Here is a 17,766-nt window from a genome sequence, read left to right as displayed (position 1 = left end):
GCTGCACGACCGCGCGGTAGTCTGGAGGTCGCTCACCGGCTTTTACACGAGAAAGCGCACAGGCGAAAAAATTTGAATGGGCTGCACAGTCAGTTAAAGGTACCACGCACGAAAAAAATAAAATTAGAGGGAACATTGATGTGGGGTAGCTTGGCTCCTGAACCTGCACAGATTAACTTAATGTTTTACCGCCATCCAGCCTCCAAAGCCATGCACAAGCAGCTCCTGCCAATTCAGTAACCACGCACTAAAAAAAATGAAGTGAAGCCTGAACGACTTGTGCCCTTGTCCATCTACACATCACTGGGCTCAGAGACTATAAACAACTTGTACGTTAAGGAAAGCTTCCGAACCGAGACAAGCCAAGAGATCCTCAAGGTCAAAGGTCTGTCTGGGGATCCCATGTGTCCCAAGCAGCGTGTCTCAGGAATTTTGTCTTCTTTTTATGTTGTATTTGCTGACTCACGTTAACCTTTCGGTTTTCTCTTCAGCAATAGCAGCACTTTGCCTTAGGCAAGTCACATGTTTTCAGAGTTTCCAGGAGAACATCCCAGGGGTTCCACACGGTCAGATGGCCGAGGAAATTAGCACCACTCGTGCTCAAGAGCAGGTCAGTGTGGTGAGGTCTGAAAACCACTGGTGCAGGGACCCAAATACAAGGCGAGAAACAGAGGCAGTGACTGAGCGATGCTCTCTGCCCTGCCTCACCTCCTAAACAACATTTTCCAGCAAGTGCTCGGGAGTGTGTGTTGGAGAAATCCAGCCGACAACCCAAACCGGGGCCATGTGTTATTCCACAGGTTGCAATTTTCACTTCACGCCTGGGCGAGATAACACACGGAGCAAAGCTATTTCTCAACAAGCCACACACGGCTTTTTAAAAACTGCCCAATTTGGTGCGCGGGATCAAGACAAAAAAAGAACTATATTTATATAGCGCCTTTCATGACCTCAGGACGCCCCATGGCACTTTACAACCAATGAAGTACTTTTGAAGTGTGGTCACTGTTGTAATGTGGGAAACGCAGCAGCCAATTTGCGCACAGCAAGCTCCCACAAACAGCAATGTGATAATGACCAGATAATCTGTTTTTGTTATGTTGATTGAGGGATAAATATTGGCCAGGACACCGGGGAGAACTCCCCTGCTCTTCTTCGAAATAGTGCCACGGGATCTTTTACATCCACATGAGAGAGAGCAGACAGGTTTAACGTCACAACCGATAAACAGTGCAGCACTCTCTCAGCACTGCACTGCGAGTGTCAGCCTAGATTTTTGTGCTCAAGTGCGTGGAGTGGGACTTGAACCCACAACCTTCTGACTCAGAGGCAAGTGTGCTGCCCACTGAGCCACAGCTGACAATACAACCTGACAAACAGTGCAGTCATAGTGCAAGTAATTCTGCCATACACAGCCTTGCAATTCAAACTGGGGTGGTTGGACCAATGTTCCCTTTAAACTGTGCGGCCGCGCAGCGCTCCATGAAACCCAAGCAGCCGGCTTTTCAATGTACAATCCACAGATGCGCGATATTTTGAATGGTCCACACGGCCCCAAAAATAATTACGGGGAACATTGGTATGAACCCGAGGAAGGGTGGAGCAGCTGGGAATCCCTGGGTCATCAGATATTTTGTCATTTCTGACTTACTCATTTCAGTTGCCACACACTAATATTTTTCGCAACGATAGAAACATTTTTACTTTGTATATCTTTCAGAAGTTTGGAGTCGGGATCCCCAAAAGTATATTAAGATTTGAATGGGATCTCCAACATCGACAAGTGTAAAAACTATTGCATTACAAATCAAAACTACAGCATTCCTAAAGATACTTTTAAGCATAGGTCAGCATCTGTATAAAGACACACTCTCACCTCAGGTGCTTTTATCGGCGTCACTGCAGTTATGAAGAGCCGCACGTCCCGCCGGTTGTTAAAATTGTCTCTGCAAATTTAAAAGTAATTCGCTCAGTGGCTCAAGCCCAAGCAAAGCCTCCGAAGCAGCCAGGCTCCTGTCCTCCACAGAGACAGACTCCTACATCACAATGATTACATCAGCACTGCAGAATCCTGGGACACCTCATCACTTCATCTCACTTTTCAATCATCCCAGCCTCGTCATCCGATATTTCCACAGAGCTCCGGCCAAAAACAATCTCAATAGAAAATGTGCTTTTTGACATCATTCACCTTAGCAAAGCTGCACAGTACAAGAACAGGATCCTGTCTGGGATAAAGGGGGGAAAAAATGCTGTTTGCAAAGACAATAGTTCTACACAGAGAATGGAATATTTAACTCATTCTTGACTTACTGTGCACGCTCAAGATCAGACAAGAAATTTAGCATATTGTTTGGGGATTAAAGAGGGGCGATACCTTGTACACGAATCATTATGGTGGGTGGTACTGTAGCCAACACTGGGGAGCATACGCTCCTATCCCTGGCCTATTCCCCCTCTCTTAATCTATTCTGCCTTTAACTCGCCTCTCCTCGGCTCTCAGTCATCTTGTTTCCTATTCCCTGTCCAAGCTTTGAACAGCCAGGGCGCAGTAAATCAAATTTCCTTGTTATCTGGAAATAATGTGTCTTATATTGGAACTGTTTTCTTTTCCCCGTTTAACCCTTATTAAATTGGTCAAATCACATAATACTGCTGTGAAGCGTCGTGGGACGTTTCACTACGTTAAAGGTACTATATAAATACAAGTTGTTGTTGTTGTTGTTGTTGGGGCGGCTCATCATTTAGAGAGTCAGAGAGTCTAATACTTTGCGCAACTTCTTTAGAATCATCGAAGTTTACAGCACGGAAGGAGGCCATTTCGGCCAATCGTGTCCGCGCCGACCAACAAGAGGCAATCCAGCCTAATCCCACTTTCCAGCTCTCGGTCCATAACCCTGTAGGTTACGGCACTTCAGGTGCACATCCAAGTACTTTTTAAATGTGGTGAGGATTTCTGCCTCTACCACCCTTTCAGGCAGTGAGTTCCAGACCCCCACCACCCTCTACGTGAAGAAATTTCCCCACAAATCCCTTCTAAACCTTCCACCAATTACTTTAAATTTATGCTCCCTGGTTGTTGACGCCTCTGCTAAGGGAAATAGGTCCTTTCTATTCATTATATCTAGGCCCCTCATAATTTTATACACCTCAATGAGGTCTCCCCTCAGCCTCCTCTGTTCCAAGGAAAACAAACCCAGCCTATCCAATCTATCCTCATAGCTAAGATTCTCCACTCCCAGAACATCCTCGTAAATCTCCTCTGTACCTTCCTTCGTCCTTCCTGTAATGCGGTGACCAGAACGGCACATAGGACTCCAGCTGTGGCCTAACTAGTGTTTTATACAGTTCTAGCTTAACACACTGCTCTTGTATTCTATGCCTCGGCTAAGCATTCCGTATGCCTTCTTAATCACCTTATCCACTTGGCCTACTACCTTCAGGGATCCATGGACATACACTCCCAGGATCCCTTTGTTCCTCTACACTCAATGTCCTAACATTTAATGTGTATTCGCTCATCGCCGAGCGCAGGCAGCAGAAAGAGTGTGCGGCAAATCTGTTCCACCCTCCCTTACCCTCAACAACTATCTGTCCCACCTGTGACAGGGACTGTGGTTCTCGTATTGGACTGTTCAGCCACCTAAGGACTCATTTTAAGAGTGGAAGCAAGTCTTCCTCGATTCTGAGAGACTGTCTATGATGATGATGATTCCCTTTCCTTGTTAGCCTTCCCCAAATGCATTCCCTCACACTTCTCTGGGTTAAATTCCATTTACCACTGTTCTGCTCACCTGACCAGTTGATAGATATCTTCCTGCAGTCCACAGCTTTCTTCTTCATTATCAACCACACAGCCGATTTTTGTATCATCTGCAAACTTCTTAATCATAGCCCCTATATTCAAGTCTAGATCATTGATGTATACCACAAAAAGCAAGGGACCTAGCACTGAGCCCTGCGGAACCCCACTGGAAACATCCTTCCAGTCACAAAAACACCCATCAGCCATTACCCTTTGCTTCCTGCCTCAGACAATTTTTGATACAACTTGCTACTTTGCCCTGGATCCCATGGGCTTTTACTTTTGTGACCAGTCTGTCATGTGGGACCTTATCAAAAGCTTTGCTAAAATCCATATACACTACATCATACGCACTGCCCTCATTGACCCTCATGGTTACCTCCTCGAAAAATGCAATCAGGTTAGTCAGACACAACCTCCCTCAACAAATCCGTGCTGACTGTCCCTGATTAACCTGTGTCTTTCTAAATGTAGATTTATCCTGTCCTTCAGGACTTTTTTTCAATAATTTTCCCACTGAGGTTAGACTGACTGGCCTGTAATTACTCGGTCTATCCCTTTCTCCCCTCTTAAACAAAGGTACCACATTAGCAGTCCTCCAGTCCTCTGACACCACACCTGAAGCCAGAGAGGATTGGAAAATGACAGTCAAAGCCTCTGCTATTTCCTCTTTTGCTTCACTTTAACAGCCTGGGATACATTTCATCCGGGCCTGGGGACTTATCCACTTTAAAGCTGCTAAACCCCTAAATACCTCCTCTCTCAGCATGTTTATTTAATTTAATATTTCACACTCCTTATCCTCGATAGCAGTGTCTGCATCGCCCCTCTCTTTTGTGAAAACAGACTTAAAGTATTTATTCAAAACCATACCCACATACAGATTACCCTCATGTTCTCCAATACGCCCTCCCCTTTCTTTAGTTATCCTCTTGCTCTTAATATATTTATAAAACATCTTTGGGTTTTCCTTGCCAAGAATTTTTCATGCTCTCTCTTTGCTTTCCTAATATCCCTTTTAATCTCACCCCTGGACTTTCTATATTCAAGAGACTCTGCAGTATTTACCCCTCGGTATCTGTCATAAGCTTCCCTTTTTTTCTTTATCCTACCCTGTATGTCCCTTGACATCCAGGGGGCTCTAGATTTGTTAGTCCCACCCTTTTTCTTTAAGGGTCTCCTCCTTGAATGCCTCCCACTGCTCTGACACTGATTTACCTTCAAGTAGCTGTTTCCAGTCCACTGTGGCTAAATCACCTCTCAGCTGAGTAAAGTTGGCTTTTCCTCAATTTAGAACTTTTATTCCTGGTCTAACCTTACCCGTTTCTGTAACTACCTTAAATCTAACTGAATTATGGTCATTAGCACCTAAATGCTCTCCCACTGATACCCCTTCCACCTACCCAGCTTTATCCCCGAAAACTAAATCCAGGACCGCCCCCTCCCATGTTGGGCTTGCTACATGCTGGCTAAAAAAATTCTCTTGAATGCATTTTAGAAATTCTGCACCCTCCATACCCTTCACACTAATGTTGTCCCAGTTAATATTAGGATAGTTCAAATTCCCTATTACTGCCTTATAGTTTTTACACTTCTCAGAAGTGTACCTACATATTTGCTCTTCTATTTCCCTCTCACTGTTTAGGGGTCTGTAGTACACACCCAGCAGTGTGATCACCCCTTTTTTGTTTTTCAGTTCGACCCATAATGGCCTCATTTGGTGATCCCTCTAAGATATCATCCCTCCTCACAGCTGTAATAGTTTCTATAATCAATACCACAACACCCACCTCTCTCTTTTTACCCCCTCTCTATCCCGTCTGAAAATCCTGTAATCAGGAACGTTAAGCTGCCATATCTCTGTAAAAACTATAATATCATACTCCCAAGTGTCTACCTTAGCTCTCAGCTCATCTGCCTTATTCACTATACTCCTTGCATTAAAGTATATTCCATTTAGTACAGTCAGACCTCCTTGGTGCCTACTTTCTAGCCCTTGCTTCCTCTGTCTTTCAAATTCACTTTCTACATTTTTGCATTCCAATTGCAGCTTTACTCCCCTCCCTACTAAATCTATTCTCAGCTTCCCATCCCCCTGCCAAGCTAGTTTAAACCCTCCCAACAGCACTAGCAACCCCCCCACACACACACAAGGATATTGGTTCTGTTGAGGTGCAACCTGTCCAGCTTGTACAAGTCCCACCTCCCCCAGAAGCGGTCCCAATGCCTCAGGAATCTAAAGCCCTCCCTCCTGCACCATCTCTCCAGCCACGCGTTCATCTGCTCTATCCTTCTATTTCTGTACTCACTAGCTCGTGGCACCGGGAGTAATCCAGAGATTACTACCTTTGAGGTCCTGATTTTTAATCTCTCTCTTGGCTCCCTAAACTCTGCCTGCAGGACCTCATGCCTCTTTCTATCGATGTCACTGGTCCCGATATGGACCACAACCTCTGGCTGTTCACCCTCTCCCCCCAGAATGCTCTGCAGCCACTCAGTGACATTCGTGACCCTGGCACCAGGGAGTCACGTCTGCAGCTGCAGAAATGCCCGCCTGCTCCCGACTATTGAATCCCCTACCACTAAAGCTCTTCCATTCTTCTTCCTTCCCCGCCCCTCCTGCGCAGCTAAGCTACCCGTGGTGCCGTAGACTTGCCTCTGGCTGCACTCCCCAGAAGCACCATCACCCCCACCAGTACTCAGAAGAGAGTTCCGTTTGGAGAGCAAGGGGACTCCTGCACTACCTGCCTAGTCCTCCTCTTCTGTCTGCTGGTCACCCACTCCCTCTCTGCCTACACACTCTTAAGCTGCGGGGTGACCACCTCAAGAAACGTGCTATCCAGGTAGCTCTCAGTCTCGGAGAATGGTAAGTAGTGGTTGAGGCGAATAGCAGAGATGCATTTAAGGGGAAGCTAGATAAGTATGTGAGGGAGACGGGAATAGAAGTATACGCTGATGGCGAGAGATGAAGAGGGGTGGGAGGAGGCTGATGTGGTGCATAAACACCAGCACGGACCCGTTGGGGCGAATGGCCTGTTTCTGTGCTGTAGGCTCGATGTGACCTAGCTTCAGCCAACTGAAGTCCTTATGGCATGGCAGATACTTGTGCTCTTCATCTCCTTGTCCCAGTCGTATACACAAGTCCTTTTTCATTTTCTCCTTCTGCTCTTCCTCCACGGACTTGAGCACATAAATCCAGGCGCAACACTCCCAGTGCAGTGCTGAGGGAGTGCTGCACTGTCGGAGGTGCCGTCTTTCGGATGAGACATTAAACCGAGGCCCCATCTGCTCTCTCAGGTGAGCCTAAAAGATCCTACTTCCAAGAAGAGCAGGGGAGTTTTCCCTGGTGTCCTGGCCAATATTTATCCCTCAATCAACATAACAAAAACAGATTATCTGGTCATTATCACATTGCTGTTTGTGGGAACTTGCTGTGCGCAAATTGGCTGCTGTGTTTCCTATATTACAACAGCGACTACACTTCAAAAACACTTCATTTGCTGTAAAGCGCTTTGGGTTGTCACCCTGTTCCCGTCATATATACAAGTTCCTTTTTATTTTCTCCTTCAGCTCTTACTGTCATATTCCCTTGGACTAAGAGTCAAGGCAGCTGACATTTTCTATAGCATTTCAGGTGCTCCTCAGGTGCCACTAGAAAGCAAGGAGGGCCTCCCCTTGCATCTCATCCTGTGACTTTCCCACACCTATAACTCGGGGTGTACCACTTGGTAACGCCCCCCCCCCCCCTGTGGCACAACTGAGATGGGCAGCTTAGAGAATGGTGGAGTCCAATACAAAACTGTAATATCAACTTAACTCAATAGTGTTGAAGCTGGTTACAATTGATGTTGGAATGGTATAGGTCTGGGGGCAGCACTCCAACACCCTTCTCTCAGCACCTCAAGTACCGTGTCCAGTCCTGGCCACCGAGACACAAGGCATTCCAGCCTCACATGAGGCTGATCTCAGTCTTAAAGGAATTTTGTTTTTATTATTTGTTCCTGGGATGTTGGTGTCGCTGACAAGGCCAGCATTTATTGCTCAACCCAAATTGCCCTTGAGGCAGTCACGGTAAGCCGCCTTCTAGAACTACTCCAGGCCTTGTGGTGAAGGTGGTTTCAGGAGAGTTTCAGGATTCCGGCATAGCAACGATGAAGTAACCCTGACCCCGTAATGTCTTCAAGTCAGGACGGTGTGTGACTTGGAGGGGAACTTGGAGGTGATGGTGTTCCCATGCTCCTGCTGCCCTTGTCCTTCTAGGCATGAGTTGAGGACAGACTGGAGAGATTTGGCAATATCATTCTGAAAATGTGAAAGATGGAAACATCAAATCAGCAAAACGATTTAACAGAGGTCGTCCATGCAGGGTTTGGAGGACACGAGTAAAGTTTGAGCAATTTTCATTGCACAATTTTAAAGTTTGCTGTGGGCTGGTTAGATATAATTTGCTTTTCATGCAAAATTGCTGCTCTTGCCCTTAAAAGGATTGGCTCCGCTGCATAGTCACTTCTCCTCCAAACTGTTCATCAAATCTGCATTTCCTGTCTTGTTTCCTGTGACTGCTTGGAAAGGCAAACTCGGTGCGTTAGATAGTAGACTGAACCTGCTAACTTGATAAACATCCCCGCTGCATGTTTTCACACTCTAGGCTCCAGGTTTGTTTTCATTATCTTCAGTCTTTGGCTTTGAAACAGCGAGAGGCTGGTCGTGAGCTTAGTCTAGGACCCACACTCTGGAATTCCCTCAGTGAACGGCACCACCTCACAAACCCCTCTCTAAAACACACCATCGTTGGCCATGTTGCCAGGACTGGAGAATTTTAGCGATGAGGAAAGATTGCTGAGGTTGTTTGGAACAGAGGAGTCTGAGGGAAGATTTGATTGAGGTATATACAATTATGAGGGGACTAGATAGAGTGGATAGGAAGGACCTATTTCCCTCAGCAGAGGGGTCAACAACCAGGGGGCATAGATTTAAAATAATTGGTAGAAGGATTAGAGGGGATTAGAGGAGAACTTTTGTCACCCAGAGGGTGGTGGGGGTCTGGAACTCACTGCCTGGGGGGTGGTAGAGGCAGAAACCCTCACCACATTTAAAAAGTATTTGGATGTGCACTTGAAATGCCGTAGCCTGCAGGGCTGCGGACCAAGAGCTGGAAAGTGGGATTAGGCTGGATAGCTTTTTGTCGGTCAGCGCGGGCACAATGGGCCGAGTGGCCTCCTACTGTGCCGTAATCTTTTATGATTCTATGAATTACTGAAACATTACTTTAGAAGGGCTTTCATTCTTAATAAGTGATCATCTCTACTTTAAGCCAACTCAGCTCCCTGCGTTGGCAACATCTGGAATTTATCTCGAAGAAAGATCTCTCTTTAAACACAGAAGGAGGCAGGCTCTCACAGCTAGTTTTGAGAATATGGTTTCCACCCAGGTATGAGTAATCAGCCTCTGCCAGCCTGAGGTCAATTCTAGTCTCAAACTGGTAGCTACAGTGGAAACACACACCCCCTGACCTGGTTTAAAAAAAAGACTTGCATTCATATAGCGCTTTTCATGACCATCGGACATCCCAAAGCGCTTTACAGCCAATTAAGTACTTCTAAGTGTAGTCACTGTTGTAATGTAGGAAACTCGGCAGCCCATTTGCGCACAGCAAGCTCCCACAAACAGCAATGTGATAATGACCAGATAATCTATTTTTTGTTATGCTGATTCGGTATCATTCGATGAAAAGCAATCCCACCAATTAGAGTGACCAGATAAATTGTTTTTAGATGTTGGTCGAGGGATAAATATTGGCCAGGACAGCAGGGATAACCTCCCCTGCTCTTCTTCGATCCACCTGTGACGGCAGACGGGTCCTCGGTTAAATGTCTTACCCGAAAGGCGGCACCCTCCGACAGTGCAGCACTCCCTCAGCACTGCACTGGAGAGTCAGCCCAAGAATTCTGTGTGTTCAGGTCTCTGGAGTGGGACTTAAACCCACATCCTTGTGACTCAGAGGAGAGAGTGCTGCCCACTGAGCCATGGCTCCACAGCACAGATTTTACATGCCCGTCTTGGTGAAGCGAAGGGTGTTGAACACACAAATCCTGTTGTGCTAACGTCACCATCTGGTGCACCCCAGGCGTCTTAACAGAGACAAAAGCAAAATACTGCGGATGCTGGAATCTGAAATAAAAACAGAAAGTGCTGGAAATCTCAGATTCTTGAAGTGCTGGGGGCCCTGAAAATGGGAAGGGTGGGGTGGAAAGAACAAAAGGGAAGGCCTGTGATAGGGCGGAAGGCAGAAGAGATTTGAGACACAAAGGGGATGATGGGCCCCAGCACTTTAGGAATCTGTTACATTTCGAACTATTGCCAGTTCTGACGACGGGCCATCGACCTGAAACGTTGACTCTGTTTCTCTCTCCACAGATGCTGCCTGACCCGCTGAGATTTCCAGCATTTTGTTTTGATCGTCACAGAGAGATTCACCACAACTCCCCTGTTGTTTACCTACATATCGCAGCAACCCTTTAACACACAATGATACAATGGAAGTGAAGATTTAAGGGGTGCTTTGGCGTACAGAGGTGAAGCACCTGTGGGTGTACAAGCACAAGAACAGGAGGAGGCCACACAGCCCCTCGAGCCTGTTCCGACATTCAATTGCTGATCTGGATCACAACCCCGTTTACCTGCCTTAGTTCCGTAACTCTTAATATGCCTTTACCCAATATAAACCGACCAACCTCAGTTTTGACATTTTCAATTGACCCCGAACCTCAACCAGTTTCTTTGTGTAAAAAGGTATTTTTTTAAGCTTATATCCTGTGGGGACCCAACACATTTGATGTCGATTTCCCGTTTAGGTTTCCGAGGTGTTCACAGATGGAACCTCAGCTGACTTCTAATCCAATGGCTACACAGGAGACAAGCTTGACATCAAAACTCGCCTTCCTGCTCCCGCTAATATCCTTTAATTGAGGCGATAATGACGAGGAGATGCTCTTAACTATCGCAAGATAATCATGGATGAGAAATGCCAGATTCATCTCAGCATTTCACAAAGTCCCAATAGTTTTCCCTCTCCAGCATCCAAATGATTCTATGATGTGATTCTATTACTCTATCCGGGAGACTAGAAGCCAACAGATTTCAGGCGAAGGTTCCATCTGTCACCTAAACAGGCAATCAACAATATCCAGCTAACGTGCAGGGCACAAAGTTGCATTGTGGCCAGAATCACACAAGGCGTTGACCAGGTACACATCTCGCTTTAGCCCCCATAGACTGTCCTGATGAAGGGAGTGTAAACGTGTCCCTTGCCTTCTCAGAAGATGCTGACAGACCTGCTGTGTATTTCCAAGATGTTCTGTTTTCACCACTGCAGCCATTGCCAGTATCATTTGGCCCAAGCAGTTGCAAGGAAACACATCTCAATGGTGATACTAGCGGCAGCAACTCCCCAGGGATCATAGATGTGAGGGGATGCACCTGGGGGGGGGGGGTGGAGACAGACTGGACTCTGGGGGTGGGGGGGGAGACAGACTGGACTCTGGGGGTGGGAGGGGGAGACAGACTGGACTCTGGGGGTGGGGGGGGAGACAGACTGGACTCTGGGGGTGGGGGGGGGAGACAGACTGGACTCTGGGGGTGGGGGGGAGACAGACTGGACTCTGGGGGTGGGGGGGGAGACAGACTGGACTCTGGGGGTGGGGGGGAGACAGACTGGACTCTGGGGGTGGGGGGGGAGACAGACTGGACTCTGGGGGTGGGGGGGGAGACAGACTGGACTCTGGGGGTGGGGGGGGAGACAGACTGGACTCTGGGGGTGGGGGGGGAGACAGACTGGACTCTGGGGGTGGGGGGGGAGACAGACTGGACTCTGGGGGTGGGGGGGGAGACAGACTGGACTCTGGGGGTGGGGGGGGAGACAGACTGGACTCTGGGGGTGGGGGGGGAGACAGACTGGACTCTGGGGGTGGGGGGGGAGACAGACTGGACTCTGGGGGTGGGGGGGGAGACAGACTGGACTCTGGGGGTGGGGGGGGAGACAGACTGGACTCTGGGGGTGGGGGGGGAGACAGACTGGACTCTGGGGGTGGGGGGGGAGACAGACTGGACTCTGGGGGTGGGGGGGGAGACAGACTGGACTCTGGGGGTGGGGGGGGAGACAGACTGGACTCTGGGGGTGGGGGGGGAGACAGACTGGACTCTGGGGGTGGGGGGGGAGACAGACTGGACTCTGGGGGTGGGGGGGGAGACAGACTGGACTCTGGGGGTGGGGGGGGAGACAGACTGGACTCTGGGGGTGGGGGGGGAGACAGACTGGACTCTGGGGGTGGGGGGGGAGACAGACTGGACTCTGGGGGTGGGGGGGAGACAGACTGGACTCTGGGGGTGGGGGGGGAGACAGACTGGACTCTGGGGGTGGGGGGGGAGACAGACTGGACTCTGGGGGTGGGGGGGGGGAAGACAGACTGGACTCTGGGGGTGGGGGGGGGAGACAGACTAGACTCTGGGGGTGCGGGGGGGAGACAGACTGGACTCTGGGGGTGGGGGGGAGACAGACTGGACTCTGGGGGTGGGGGGGGGAGACAGACTGGACTCTGGGGGTGGGGGGGGGGACAGACTGGACTCTGATGGGTGGGGGGGGGGACAGACTGGACTCTGGGGGTGGGGGGGGAGACAGACTGGACTCTGATGGGTGGGGAGGGAGACAGACTGGACTCTGGGGGTGGGGGGGGGAGACAGACTGGACTCTGGGGGTGGGGGGGGGGACAGACTGGACTCTGATGGGTGGGTGGGGGGAGACAGACTGGACTCTGGGGGTGGGGGGGGAGACAGACTGGACTCTGATGGGTGGGTGGGGGGAGACAGACTGGACTCTGGGGGTGGGGGGGGAGACAGACTGGACTCTGGGGGTGGGGGGGGAGACAGACTGGACTCTGGGGGTGGGGGGGGAGACAGACTGGACTCTGGGGGTGGGGGGGGAGACAGACTGGACTCTGGGGGTGGGGGGGGAGACAGACTGGACTCTGGGGGTGGGGGGGGAGACAGACTGGACTCTGGGGGTGGGGGGGGAGACAGACTGGACTCTGGGGGTGGGGGGGGAGACAGACTGGACTCTGGGGGTGGGGGGGGGAGACAGACTGGACTCTGGGGGTGGGGGGGGAGACAGACTGGACTCTGGGGGTGGGGGGGGGAGACAGACTAGACTCTGGGGGTGCGGGGGGGAGACAGACTGGACTCTGGGGGTGGGGGGGAGACAGACTGGACTCTGGGGGTGGGGGGGGGAGACAGACTGGACTCTGGGGGTGGGGGGGGGGACAGACTGGACTCTGATGGGTGGGGGGGGGAGACAGACTGGACTCTGGGGGTGGGGGGGGAGACAGACTGGACTCTGATGGGTGGGGAGGGAGACAGACTGGACTCTGGGGGTGGGGGGGGGAGACAGACTGGACTCTGGGGGTGGGGGGGGGGACAGACTGGACTCTGATGGGTGGGTGGGGGGAGACAGACTGGACTCTGGGGGTGGGGGGGGAGACAGACTGGACTCTGATGGGTGGGTGGGGGGAGACAGACTGGACTCTGGGGGTGGGGGGGGAGACAGACTGGACTCTGGGGGTGGGGGGGGAGACAGACTGGACTCTGGGGGTGGGGGGGGAGACAGACTGGACTCTGGGGGTGGGGGGGGAGACAGACTGGACTCTGGGGGTGGGGGGGGAGACAGACTGGACTCTGGGGGTGGGGGGGGAGACAGACTGGACTCTGGGGGTGGGGGGGGAGACAGACTGGACTCTGGGGGTGGGGGGGGAGACAGACTGGACTCTGGGGGTGGGGGGGGAGACAGACTGGACTCTGGGGGTGGGGGGGGAGACAGACTGGACTCTGGGGGTGGGGGGGGAGACAGACTGGACTCTGGGGGTGGGGGGGGAGACAGACTGGACTCTGGGGGTGGGGGGGGAGACAGACTGGACTCTGGGGGTGGGGGGGGGAGACAGACTGGACTCTGGGGGTGGGGGGGGGAAGACAGACTGGACTCTGGGGGTGGGGGGGGGAAGACAGACTGGACTCTGGGGGTGGGGGGGGGGGGAGACAGACTGGACTCTGGGGGTGGGGGGGGGGGGGAGACAGACTGGACTCTGGGGGTGGGGGGGGAGACAGACTGGACTCTGGGGGTGGGGGGGGGAGACAGACTGGACTCTGGGGGTGGGGGGGGAGACAGACTGGACTCTGGGGGTGGGGGGGGGGGGAGACAGACTGGACTCTGGGGGTGGGGGGGGGAGACAGACTGGACTCTGGGGGTGGGGGGGGAGACAGACTGGACTCTGGGGGTGGGGGGGGGAGACAGACTGGACTCTGGGGGTGGGGGGGGAGACAGACTGGACTCTGGGGGTGGGGGGGGGAGACAGACTGGACTCTGGGGGTGCACTTTCTCTCTCACTTTCCCCCCGTTACCCTGACAACCAGCGCCAACATTCCCTGGCCCTCCGCTTACTCACCGGCCGCGTTGTGTCGCCCGGGGGGGCGGGGAGGGATGGTGCTGATGGCGATGGCGGCGGCGGCGGCGGCGGCGGCGGCGGTGGGACAAGGCCGCCCCCGGGAGCGGCCGCAGCGCAACACAAGCCGAGCCCGCGGGACTGCGGGGGCGGCGGGATGAGAGAGATGGAGAGGCGGCGGAACCATTCGGCTGGCGGACCGGATGTCCGAGGCGTTGGCAGAGCCGGCAGTGGGCTGGGGGGGAAGGCTAATCGAGCGACTCACGCTGGCGCGTCGCTTAGCAACCGCGTCATTGATGGACCACGCCGCCGAGTGAACAACCTGTAAGTGTGTCGAATCACCTCAGTGAGGCAATTTGTGTCGCGCCTCGGGACCTCCCCGAGCGCTTTGCCGCCAATGAAGTACTTTTTGGAGAGTGGTCACTGTTGTAATGTGGGAAACGCGGCAGCCAATTTGCGCACAGCAAGATCCCACACACAGCAACATAAGAAATAGGAGCAAGGGGCCGGCCATTTGGCCCCTCGAGCCTGCCCCGCCGTTCAATAAGATCATGGCTGACCCGATCATGGACTCAGCTCCACTTCCCCGCCCGCTCCCCATGACCCTTGACTCCCTTATCGCTCAAAAATCCGCCTTAAATATATTCAATGACCCAGCCTCCACAGAGAATTCCATAGATCCACAATCCTCTTGAGAGAAGAAATTTCTCCTTATCGCGGTTTTAAATGGGCGTACCCTTATTCTGAGACTATGTCCCCGAGTTTTAGTTTCCCCAAATGTGTGAAAATATTCTCTCTGCATCCACCTTGTCGAGCCCCCTCATTATCTTATACAGTTCGATAAGATCACCTCTCATTCTTCTGAACTCCCAATATGTACAGGCCCAACCCTGCTCAACCTATCTTCATAAGTCAATTCCCTCATCTACGGAATCAACCCAGTGAACCTTCTCTGAACAGCCTCCAATGCAAGTATATCCTTCCTTAAATACAGAGACCAAATCTGCACACAGTACTCTAGGTGTGGTCTCACCAATACCAATGTGATAATGACCAGATAATCTGTTCCTTTGAAGTTGATTGAGGGATAAATATTGGCCAAGACACCAGGGAGAACTCCCCTTCTCTTCTTTGAAATAGTGCCATGGGATCTTTTACGTCACCTGAGGGAGCAGACGGGGCCTCGATTTAACGTCTCATCTGAATGATGGTACTTTCCACAGTGCAGCGCTCCCTCAGCACTGCACTGGAGTTCTGTAGCACCTCAGGACATCCCAAAGCGCTTTGCAGCCAATGCAGTACTTTTTTTTTGGGTGTAGTTGCTGTTGTAACATAAAATAAAATCCAACAACCATTTTTGCCCACAGCAAGCTCCCACAAACAAGGGAAACAGGGACATGGCACATAATTAGTTCAAACCGAGCTCACCATGTGCATGAAGCCTCTGGAGCCATGTGTATCAGGACTGCGACCCACAACAATGACAACTTGCATTTATACGGCGCCTTTAACCTAGTCAAACATCCCAAGGGGCTTCACAGGAGCGATTATCAAACAAAATGTGACACCGAGCCACACAAGGAGATATTAGGGCAGAAGACCAAAGGCTTGGTCAAAGACATAAGTTTTTAGGAGCGTCTCAAAGGAGGAGAGAAAAGTAAAGAGATTTAGGGAGGGAATTCCAGAGCTTAGGGCCTTGGCAGCTGAAGGCAACAGTGAAGCGATTAAAATGAGGGATGCTCAAGAAAACAATCACATCGTACAGAAAAACAGCCATCGAATTCCAGCAGCTGGATGCAACACCTCGAGTGGGGTTTAGAGGAGGGCCACAGTCTGTTGCCATCTTGGAAAGACTGGCCAGAGGAGACCTCAATGTCAGAACCTCCCAAACATTCGAACTTAAAGGCGAGAGTGCTACCCACTGAGCCACAGCTGATACCTAGTGCCTTATTGAAAAATCATTATCACATTGTTGTTTGTGGGAGCTTGCCGCGCTTCCCACATTACAACAGTGACTACGCTCCAAAAGTAAATAATTGACTGTAAAGTGCTTTGAGATGTCCGGTGGTCATGAAAGGGGCTGTATAAATGAAAGTCTCTTTCTTTCTTTCTGTCTCTCTTTCTTTCTTTCTGAACTCTTGCAAGGTTGGAGTGAAGGCTCAGTAGAAGCAATGTACAATAATACCTTTGGTGAGCCTCAACTATGAGAATCCTTAATGTTTATTCTTATAAATGGCCTGAAATCCCAAGGCATTGGAATTACACTGTGTGTAATAATGAGTGTACAAATACTTCTCGCAGGTTGGGGCCTCCACGCTGCTCCCTGGGCCGAACACCGCTCCTTTTATGGCCCCGACCTGCCGCTGATGGTTTCTTGCAGGAAACCGGCAGGTCGGGGCCATAAAAGGAGCGGCGTCCGGCCCAGGTAGCAGTGTGGTGGCCCCGACATCAAAGGCAGGTCGGGGCCATAAAAGGAGCGGTGCGTGGCCCCTGGACAGCGTGGAGACATGCCACTACAAGGTACAACGCAAGCTGGTGCAGGAGGGCAACGGCAGCGAAGAGTGACGTCAGCACTGTCCAGGTTGGTGATTGGATGCAGCAGGAACGGCAAGAGAGGCGAAGGAGCTGTGAGAGACTGTGGAGGGATGTGATCGGGGCCCAGGGGATGCGTGAGTTCGGGACCAGGGGCCCAGGGGCAGCACGGGCCAGCTCACACTGCGATATGTGTGTGCACTAGGTCCGTGCAGCAGAGCTGGTCTCCAGTTGTCTTGGGTAATCCTTGCCACTGGACCAAGACCTAGCTCTGTCAAGCCCATGTGGTGGCTGGTGAGCAACGGCCACCACACGTTGAAAAAATCCACGCACAGGCATCTTCCACCCTTTACGATGTAATTCGAGTTCTTTTTTCGAAACAGCTGTGAACTGATCTTTTTTTAGGGCGTGGAAGCAAGTTATCCTCGTTTCGAGAGACTGCCTATGATGATGATGACAAATACTTAATGCATCAGGACAACATATTCGAACAGAGGCACGAGCTGGTTTATTTTATACATATTAGAAGATACCCCTGTCAAAATTGCAGACCACTTTTGAATGTACAAACAATATGCTAATATCACAAATGCTAACTTGAAGGTCTTGGTGTTTTGACAGATCCCAGACCCAGTGGACAATACAATTACTTTCCATTCCTGGAGCTAACATTTAACTAGCCACACAGTCCCTGTTGCCAGTGGCAACTGGAATATTGTATTCACAATGCAATCTGTTCAGACCTTGTTTTTAAGCACTTTTTTTATCAGTATCGACGTGTTTGGACTTTGGTTCTAGTGTTCCAGTACAAGGATGACGGGGACACTTGGATAAAATCTGATTGGGTGTGTGTGTGTGTGTGGAGACCTGTTCAGCACAGAGCTGGGGGTGGAAAACCTCAGCCCTTGAGCACATATCAGCTTTAAAACGATGCAGTTTGTT

General features: G+C 51.0%; 1 protein-coding gene across 2 annotated transcripts in view; it reads right to left on the bottom strand.

Annotated features, from left to right (window-relative positions):
* The window catches only part of csgalnact2 (chondroitin sulfate N-acetylgalactosaminyltransferase 2), a 73,148-nt gene extending 58,787 nt beyond the window's left edge, over window positions 1–14,361 (bottom strand). Inside the window, exon 1 of one of the 2 annotated variants that reach the window (XM_070865600.1) lies at window positions 14,296–14,361. The gene's annotated coding sequence lies outside the window, so the exon portion shown is untranslated. Of the gene's footprint in view, window positions 1–1,876; window positions 2,914–14,295 lie in introns of those variants that run through there. The other variant, XM_070865599.1, reaches the window with a different exon arrangement.
* Between the last annotated feature and the right edge of the window lie 3,405 nt (window positions 14,362–17,766).

The sequence above is a fragment of the Pristiophorus japonicus genome, chromosome 22 (genome assembly GCF_044704955.1).
Source record: "Pristiophorus japonicus isolate sPriJap1 chromosome 22, sPriJap1.hap1, whole genome shotgun sequence".
Classification (NCBI taxonomy): Eukaryota; Metazoa; Chordata; class Chondrichthyes; family Pristiophoridae; genus Pristiophorus; species Pristiophorus japonicus.
The sequence above is the reverse complement of the archived record's forward strand: the minus strand, read 5'-3'. Positions and strand labels throughout refer to the sequence as shown.